Consider the following 10,349-nt stretch of genomic DNA (forward strand, 5'->3'; position numbering starts at 1 on the left):
CTCCACGCCCCCCCCCCCCCACACACACCTTTTTTCTACTCTCTTTTTTCTGCCCCCAGGGAATGGGTCCTGGATGTTTTTTACTTCACAGATTTCTAGATAATGTCAGTCCCTTGATCTAGCAGCCATATGTGAATAAAAATGGAGACCACCACTGAAAAATCACATCTTGGGTGACAGGAAATGAGCAGAAAGGATAGAGCTGAGGAACGCAGTTCTGTTTTTCCTTCAAGGTTCTGGGGGATGAAATAAAGAATAAAGGCAGTTAGTGAAATGTTCTAGTCATTTACTTTTCTTTTTGCTTTCTTGATTCCTTAAGCAATAATCTTGTGCTTTGGACATCTAAAAAACATCCATCCTTTTTAAAAGTCCACTGTATCAATTAGGTACCATTTCTAAAGAGACAGTAGGTTTTTCTTAACTTCTCTTAAACTTGGTCAGTGCTGCCTATGTAACAAAGTAATTGATTTTAGAAATAGATTTTTTTTTTCTCATAGCAATATGAAGTCATCGAAATTTTAAATTGACAGTATTTTTTTGATTATTCGGTATAAGTGTGCTGAAAGCCATTGCTTTCTACACAGGCAAAATGTCTTATTCCCAAACTCATAAGGAATACAAGCAGAATCCACATGTTCTATGATTTTTCTTCCTGATGCTCTGAACATTAAAGAAACAAAATTCACTTCACAAGTATACATCTTAGGGAGCAGATCCTTAGAAACATCTAGGAAAGCAGAATCAGGATGTGACCACAAATGGCCTCTTGATTGTGTATATGGGGTTTTTAAAACTAGTTCTTTCTAAGGAGATACAAAAAACAAAATCACTGTTTTTAAATTGTATTTCAGGGGAGCCTGGGTGGCTCAGTCAGTTAAGTGTTTGACTTCAGGTCAGGTCATGATCTCGCGGTTCCTGAACTTGAGTCTCTGTGCTGATGGCTTGGAGGCTAGAACCTGCTTCAGATTCTGTGTCTCCCTCTTTCTCTGTCCCTCCTCTGCTACACTCTGGCTCTCTCTCTCAAATAAAAATAAAATAAAATAAAATAAATGTTTTTTAATTGTATTTCACACATAGCAGCCAACCAACAATCTAACAAACCCTGAAAAGAACATAAATGGTTAATGACAGAAAGTTGATTGGATTAATTTTGTTATATTTACACGGTGTAATGCTTTAAAGTGCATTGAGAATAGTGATGGCGTCTGTACTTATCTGTATCAAAAGATGCTCATGATATATTGCTAAGTGAAAAAGTCGGTTAGATTGTATAGCATAAATGCACATTTTGGGTTTTATGTTTTTAACTTTTATTTATTTTTGAGAGACAGAGCATGAGCGGAGGAAGGGCAGAAAGAGAGAAGGAGACACGGAATCTGAGGCAGGCTCTGGGCTGTCAGCACAGAGCCCAACACGGGGCTCGAACTCACAGACTGTGAGATCATGACCTGAGCTGAAGTCGGACACTTAACCGACTGAGCCACCCAGGCACCCCACACGTTTTGGTTTTTAAAAGGTATATGTATATCCATAGAAAAACATCTGGACAAACACGTCAAAATAGTGAATACGTCAAAATGGTACCCATGCTGATTTCTGAGTGTTTGACAGAATTACGATGGACTTTTATTTTCTTCTTTAAACTTTCCTTTATGGTATGACTTTATTTTAATTTAGAACATCTATTACTTTGTATTAAAATGATATTTTCAATTAAAATTTTTTTTTCTTAAAAGGTGGACTTTTAGCACAATTTTAAACTGTGTTAGCTCATGCTGTCATTTAATGCTGAAGATCCTGAGCTGTCTATAAAACTGTCTGCCCTCAAAGACACTTGTAAAGGGGAAGACAGTGCAAAACAACTGGTAAAGGTTATGAAGACACGTTCAAGATATAAAGCTGGCATAAAAGAATGGCTAGACCACATATCCGGGATGTTTTAAAATTCTCAACCTAGACAGTTTTGGAAATGTTTTAGAAATGTTTCATTAATTCAAACGCCACAAATTTGGAATTTGTAAAAAGTAGTTTGTCACTCAGTAGAGTATCTTTTGAGGGGCACCTGGGTGACTCAGTCGGTTACGCATCCAACTCTTGGTTTCAGCTCAGGTCATGATCTCACAGTTTGTGGGTTTGAGCCCCACGTTGGGCTCTGCACTGACAGTGCTGAGCCTGCTTGGGATTCTCTGTCTCCCTCTCTCTGCTCCTCCCTGGCTTCTGATCTCTCTCTCTCTCTCTCTCTCTCAAAATAAATTAATTAATTAATAAACTAAGAAAAAAAAAGAAGTTATCTTTTGAGAGTTATTTACTAAGAAAGACCTATTAAACACATAAATTGGATTATGTGAAAACTTGGTTAATTGGTTAATTTTTCTAAATGAGCCACTGGACTGTGCCTTCTAGGGGACAAACTGCATCTTTCTTGCTCCCCGTGTAAGCCCACTGTGTGCAGCTCCAAACACAGCACAGGTGCATAATTAAAGGGCTTTTATTATTATATTGTTATATTATACATTACTATATTATATTATATTATATTATATTATATTATATTAATGCACATAATAGTATATTCCTTACACGCAAATAAAGCTCTTAGAAATGGAAGCTATCAGTCATTCAGTTAAACCTGCTTGGAAGTAACACGGAGAAGCATTCTTTATACCAAAAGTAACACAATTGCATTCTATTCAGGCTTTGAACTAAATTTTTTTCTTTGAATAACTTACAAGGTTAATGTTATGTAATTTTTTACTTAATTAATGAAATTTACACTGGCAGAATGTTAAATGAGTAGTAATCAAATACAGTACATTTCATCTGAAAATTGAGATCCTTTTACATATTTTGCTTTTGACTGCTTACTGTTTGATTTGATTTGAATACACTAACATTTTCTTTTCACCACAATCAAATCAAACAATTCCAACACGAAATGTCCTTTTTCTGCAAAGTAGTCTTATGGCATAACATCCTTTTTGTGCATAGCATTGTGATTAGTGTTGTTTGCTGCTGTCATTAAATTACATTCATTACAGAGAGGTATCAATTTCACAAAGAAAGAACATCAGGATGCAACAAAGAATGAGATGTTATACCCAATTTCATTGTCAGCCAACAGTGATGAGGTTTAAAGAGCAGAAAACTTGTGTGCGTGTATCATGCACAAAAAGTAAGCCAGAGAATAGAAACATCACATCTGAACAGTCGTGAGACAGAGTAGCTCATCTGCTATAACTGTGACCAATTTTAAGAAAGGAGGAAAGGGAGATTTACTTCCTTAAATAATGTTATTCTTCTTTAAATTCATTGTGAATAAGATAGTAGAAAAGGAGGACATGTAATATCCCAAAGCAGAGGCTTTCTGTGTCCCTGATTCTTCCTCTCTGTTTGCCCCCACCCCACTGCTCTTGTGCCCCCAATTCCAAATGCGCATCCACACACACACACACACACAGCATTATAGTAGCTAGGAATCTGCCCAAATATAACGCTAGTATACAAATGAAGATATTCACTGCACTTAACTCTAAGAATAGGCTGAAACTATGTACTAGAAAAGTCTGGATTCAGACCTCTGGCTCCAGTACATGGGGCTTTTCCACGCTTCAGTGTGTGAAATCAGAGGTCTGCCGTCTATGAAACACAGAACACTGACTTGTTACTTAGGAAACAGCCGGTGGGACAATGTGCTCCCATCTTGATTCCAGATTTAAGCATACAATTGGAGAGAAACACAGCCCTTCTTGAATCGGATAATCGCTGTTGGGGAAAGGGGAACAAAAAAATACCCTTTCAAACCTGAATCTTATTTTTACTTTTCTTTGTTAAGTGGTAAAGTCCAAGCTGATAGCTAAATGTCAGATGAAGGTTAATCAAAATTCTGAGCATTGAAAATTGCTTACATTTGAATTTTGGTTAGAAGTATTCCTATTTTTTCTCTTTTGTTTTCTTGTATTTAATTTTTTTTTAAATGTTTATTTATTTTTGAGACAGAGAGAGACAGAGCATGAATGCGGGAGGGGCAGAGAGAGAGGGAGACACAGAATCAGAAGCAGGCTCCAGGCTCTGAGCCATCAGACCAGAGCCTGACGCAGGGCTCGAACTCACGAACCGTGAGATCGTGACCTGAGCTGAAGTCGGACGCTCAACCGACTGAGCCACCCAGGCACCCCTTGTTTTCTTGTATTTATATAAACAAAATTTTTAGCACAGTCAAGTGAAGAAATCCCAGCATAAACTCTCATCTTCCCGAAACGTTTCATTAGAGTAAAACACCCTTTCTTTGTATCTGAGTTCACTTTGTTTGGATGGAGGAAGACAGGGTAAGATTCTGATGTAAGAGAATGGCAATGAAAGATGTTTTCTGCCACGTTGTAGGGCAGTTTACTTTAAAATGTACGTGGGAGAGGTTTTCGCGACTCTACCTTTCCACACCTAATAACTCAACCTTCAAGCCTCCATGCCCATACTTATCAAGGTTGGGAACAATTTCTTTTCGGTCATTTAAAAGTCTTCACTGCAGTAACTTCCTCTGAAACAGACCACCTCTTTCATTAGGAATATTTATGGGAAATAATATATTTGTACAGTTGAAAGCGTCACCTGTTTTGCTAAGTCCGTTCTTGTCTGAATGCAAATAGACTGTTAGAGAGTTTACTCAACAACACTTGCTCATGGAAAGTACTAATCAAAACTTTGCTACAGCAGTAAATTTTTATATTTTTTAACCACTGGATTCCAATTAAATGTATTCAATATAGCATGCTTTGATTAAAAATTTTTTTAAAGAGATTATGTATACAGCACTGTGTAAAACAAGGCAGGTTAGGTATGCAAGCACTTGTACATTCTTAATAGAAGTCTTTACCTGAAGGTAAAACCCAATAAAATGGAACCTATAATGTGCTATGGACTCGATGTTGATTTACCTGGGTTACCCCATCAGCAGAAACCAACTTTACCAGGGACACACTATCCTTATATATTTAGTGCATATAAAAATGCATATAAAGAAGTACTGAATTCATTAGGGCACATTTTTTCTTTAAAAAGTTCTTTGTTAACCCTGGATTATACTGATTGCAAATAAAGGAAGTTATTGCACTGCGCTGATGCTTATAAAGGGAGAGAAAATCCTTAATGTGAGCCTATGACTTCAATGAAAAAAGCATAAATAATAAAAGGTTTGGCCTTACTCAAATACACACATCTTTCAAAGAATCTTCTTGCTTTCACTGATATACAAATATTTTCCAACAAAGATGTCATTGTATTTCATTGAAGTCTAGGAGGGCAGGTCTGAGACTAGATGACTAAAAATCATGGTGTCTTTTTTCTTTTCTTTTCTTTTTTCGGCAGGGGGGGTGTATCTCAATTTTTCCTCATCAGAGGATATTTAAACACAACGTTTTTGCACATTTCCTATAAAAAATTCACAGAACTTTCCTATGTGGGATTCCTTCCACCATGTTTCAGTTGCGGGATTAGCTGCAGTCTTAAAAAAATATTTGATTCTCTTTGCTCTGTGACATGGCTTAACGAACATAGGTTGAGTTTCTTGAGGAAATGTAAGAACTTCTTGACAACTGAGAAGTCTCCCAGACACTCATTCCCACCAGAGTTTTCCAAAACCACACATAAGCTGAGGCCACGAGGTGCCTACATCAGACAAGAAAAGAAGAACACGGCTCCCCTCCCTGACCTCCATTATATTTCAGTGAGCAATGTGTTTATTGCTCAGTTTTGCTGAGTGTTTAAATGTCCCTACTGTGCAAATTATGAGTGCAGCAGCCATTCTTTATAATTTCCAACTGTCTGATCTACTCTACTTGTCCTTAGTAGCCATCCACCTTTGAGAATTGCAAAAAGCCATGCCCATGATTATTTTTAATAAGGCCATTGCATTAAACCTTGGTGGGAATCCTCTAGTGATTTTTCTTTCCCTCAAAATCTATATTGCCTTTAAAAGCATTTCATTAAGACTCTGCACTTTTAAGGAGGGAAGAGGATAGGACAGATGGATGATATTAGCTGCAATAACATTCTTTTTAATCCCAAGATTAAAAGTAATAATACTAACCTACAGAAAAGTCCTGACTGTTTGCTTTGGGCCCTCGATTTTTAGGGTGTGGGGCTGCTGATGAGAGGGGCGGCTGAGTGGGAGACAAGGCAGACCTGCCCGCAAACTTCAGCAGCCGGGGTGCAGGGCACCCACGGGTGGTCTCAGGGGCAGAGGATGGGATTGGGCGTGGACACCAGGTGCCTTTCTCCCGGGACAGCGGGCCTTCCTACACTCTCAGCACGAAGACAAGTTGCCCACGGATTTCAGGAGTAGAAGGTAGGAGCCTACGATTTGACAGGTGAGGCAAGAGATAGTCCCATCTCTTCTCCCTTATCCTGGGGCCACGACCTCCCTCCGCAGCAAACGCCCCGTCCCACCCCTTACGAAGGAAAGCGAATCTGCTAGCTCTTTGCTCCCATCTGCTCATCCCTGAAACGGGCACATAAAGGTGGGCATAAGAGAGGTCCCTGGGAACGGGACATACCAGAGCCAGGGAGGTCTGGGTCGCCGGCGTGGTAGCACCTGCTTGGGTCCTCTTGGCGTCCCGAGGCCTTTCCCTCAGTTCGGGCGCCCTCTGGTGCCGCTATGGAGAAATTCACCCGGCGCGGGGAGCCCTGGAGGAAAATAGAGTCGCACTGTGTGTTTGAAAGAAGTAAGGGGGGCCTGCTGATTCTGGTGGCCCATCGCCTACCTAAAACATCAGACTGGGTTCTTCCTCCGTGTGTTAAGGCTATAGAACCTCATGGTTTCCCTGAGCAATATGTTAGATACCAATGACCTTCCCCCAAACAGGCTTTTGTGAGATTCCAGATTCCAAAGGGAGAGAAGAAGGAGGTCCCCCAACTTCCAGAACCAGCTTCGTCTCTCTCTCTCTCTCCCTCTCTCTCTCTCTCTCTCTCCCTCTCTCTCTCTGACCACACACAAACTTATTTTCTCTTTCATCTACAAGGTCTCTAACACATTATTCTTAAACCCCCCATGTTGGTCTTTTTGATGTCAATTTCGCTAAGCTAAAGCCCCCAGTTATTACATTAGACCCTAATCTAGATGTGACTGTTGAGGGGGCTCTGCAGGTGTCATTAAAATCACTAATCGGTTGACTGTAAATAAGGGAGATCATACTGGATAGTCTGGGCGGGCCTGACTTAATCAGTTGGGAGCTCTTAAAAGCCTGGCTGAGACTTCCCAGAGAAACGGAGACAGAGAAGAAAGTGTACCTGGGGACAACAGCTTCAGCCATGCCCACCGGGCTCCACTCTGCTTGTGATCTTGTCTTCCTGATTGCCTGCCCTACGAATTGTGCGCCTGCTTAGCCAGCTCCCACAATCGTATGAGCCAATTCCTTGTAATAAACCTCTTACTATATATGTATGTATTGGTTCTATGTCTCTGGTTGAACCATAGCTGATGTAACTCCCATGGCTGAAATCAGAAAAAGCATGAAGGAAGTTCAGAGTGCCAGAAGATTCCACCCAAATTCCTCCCAGCTGTCATTCAGTATTTTCTGATTGTCTCCCGGTTGGTAGGGGTAATGCAGGGTGTTCCGGAGATGCAACCAGAAACAGAGCTGACACGATTTCTTCCCTCATCTGGGCTTCAGTACCTGCTACTAAGTTGGGTGGGTAAATGGGAGAGGCGATGGCTGTGATCGTTTGTGAAGCTCGCTCGTACATACACCCAGCTCCATGGGGCAACTCTGGGCTATTCAAACCTGGTCCAGAAACTAGCTTTAATTAATGGTTTATTGTGGGTGTTACTGATGGTGTCCTCGGAGCTATACAAAAGTATATAGTAGGAGGAGGAGCGATGAGGAGAACCAGACAGCAGTTTTTTCCTTGAGGGCCCTCAATCTATCACCACTAAAGGTAAAATGCTTATTTATCCCTTTGCCAAACACCCTGAGTCATCCGCCCCCACGGTGCATTTTCCTTGCTTGCTGTTTCTATATATGGCTAACGGGTGACACTTACTGATAATGGATCAGAGCTGCAGAATGTTGGCAAAAATGTTGGCAAGTTCAACCAGGCTAGGAAAAGGCAGTCTCCCCTCTAGATTCATCAGCAGAACCACTGTTCCTGGGCCAGACCGAGAAGCCCCATAAAAGACCTCATTCCTTCTCCAACATCTCCTACCCCTGCCTGGAGGCTCAAGGCTTATTCCATGATGGCAATAACCCAGTGCATTTGCAATCCAACAACCATTTAATGAGTACCTTTCATGCTACAAGTTCCCCTCTATAGCCTGGCGTCCTGAAATGGCTTTTGTAATCACCACTGGCCTGCAAATAAATTGCTATATTTAGTAATACCTTTCGTGGGTATTCAGTCGACTTCTCCATGGTTTTTTACCTTTTCGGTTATTTTCCACTTGGTATTCACACCTTCCCCTGGGCATGGTCAGAACTCTTTCCTGATCTCACTTGCTATCAGTCCATTTGCTTCTTCTCAGCCCTCTTTGGGAGAATTTTCTTCTCATCCCAATCCTCGTGATTATAAAGCAGGTGTGTTCAAAGGCCCTTTATGGGTCATCCTGTTGTGTGAATGTATTCCGTTTCCTCAAGAGATGAACTGGATGTACACCATGGTCCCATATCTACATCTCAGGCTTGGACAACTCTCTCCTGAGCCCATGTATTCTATTGATGTGGACACTTAGATGTACCACAAGCACCATTCGCCGAATGAACTTTCTCTCGCTTCCAGTCCATTGCTCATCCTGAAAGCCTTAGCTGAGTTATTTATGCCAAGAACTATGTCTGCCCAAAAGCCCATCCCAGGAATGCAAGAGGAATTCCAGAACTCCTCTTGCTTTCTTCGCACGTCCAATTGCATCTGTATCTGAATTTATCGGCTCACAGCAGGATGTCTCTGGTCTCCACTCCTCCTCCCCATCCTTACTGTAGGTGCCTTAGTCTAGCCAGGCCTTACACATTTCACATGAGGGGCAAATGGTCTTCTAATGATACCTCCAGCTCCATATCTCTGCTTTCTCCCCTTGTTCTCGCTAAGATGCAAATCCTCTTGTGACACTTTCCTATTTTGTAAGTGTCAATGATTTTTTTAAATTTTTTTTTTCAACTTTTTTTTATTTATTTTTGGGACAGAGAGAGACAGAGCATGAACGGGGGAGGGTCAGAGAGAGAGGGAGACACAGAATCGGAAACAGGCTCCAGGCTCCGAGCCATCAGCCCAGAGCCTGACGTGGGGCTCGAACTCACGGACTGCGAGATCGTGACCTGGCTGAAGTTGGACGCTTAACCGACTGCGCCACCCAGGCGCCCCTCAATGATTTTTTTAAATGTTTATTTTTGAAAGAGAGACAGACAGAGTGTGAGTGGGGGAGGGGCAAAGAGAGAGGGAGACACAGAATCTGAAGCCGGCTCCAGGCTCTGAGCCATCAGCACAGAGCCCAATGTGGGGCTCGAACTCACAAATGGTGAGATCATGACCGGAGCTGAAGTTGGTCGCTTAACCGACAGGCCACCCAGGCACCCCGTCAATGATTTCTTGAAAGCTTTCCTTGACCCTCCCCCCCACCCTCCTACACCCACTCTGGGTGGCCCTCCTCTTCTTCGTTCTCACTGCTTCCTTATCTTACCCCATCATAGCACTTAGGTAAGCACTTAGCACCTAAGTTCTATGTTAATGTAGCATTATCTTCTTTGATGAAATATTCCAAACAAGGAGAAGTGTACAAAAAAGGAAAGTCTAAAATGCCCACATCCTTGCCAGCCAAATTGAAGAAATCTTTGATGTTTTGATATCAGTGTTTCCTTTTAAAAGAAATTAGCCATTGGGGCCCCTGGGTGGCTCAGTCAGTGAAGCGTCCAGCTTCAGCTCAGGTCATGATCTTGCAGTTTGTGGGTTCAAGCCCCACGTTGGGCTCCAGGCTGGCAGTGTGGAGTCTGCTTGAGATTCTCTCTCTCTCCCTCTTTCTCTGCCCCTCTCCCACTTGCACATGCTCTTTCTCTCTTTCTCTCTCTCTCTCTCTCTCTCAAAATAAATAAACTTAAAAAAATTAATAACAAATAAAACAAATTAGCCATGATAAAAATTGCTGAGATCCCTTTGTGATCCATTTTTTTATTGAAGCCACTGCCATTCACATTTGGGATTGGTCTTATCGCTTGGCTCTGTACTTGACTGTTAACTCCCCAAGAACAGCTTCTCTGTCTTGTTCAGAGGATTGAGTGAAAGACTTATGGAACAACTGTATAAATGAATGGATCCACACCCATGACTCCTACGGACCATCCTTCGTCACATCACTGAAAATTTGACCAGTG

At 41.6% G+C, this 10,349-nt stretch overlaps 1 long non-coding RNA gene across 1 annotated transcript; it reads right to left on the reverse strand.

The window, feature by feature from the left end:
- Positions 1-33: 33 nt before the first annotated feature.
- LOC125930864 (uncharacterized) lies at positions 34-6,947 on the reverse strand. The gene is made up of 3 exons (XR_007460273.1): positions 6,756-6,947; positions 6,549-6,678; positions 34-236 (listed from the first exon to the last, which is right to left on the reverse strand). It is a non-coding gene; the product is annotated as an uncharacterized LOC125930864 (long non-coding RNA).
- Between the last annotated feature and the right edge of the window lie 3,402 nt (positions 6,948-10,349).

The sequence above is a fragment of the Panthera uncia genome, chromosome A2, assembly GCF_023721935.1.
Source record: "Panthera uncia isolate 11264 chromosome A2, Puncia_PCG_1.0, whole genome shotgun sequence".
In the NCBI taxonomy this organism is placed as follows: Eukaryota; Metazoa; Chordata; class Mammalia; order Carnivora; family Felidae; genus Panthera; species Panthera uncia.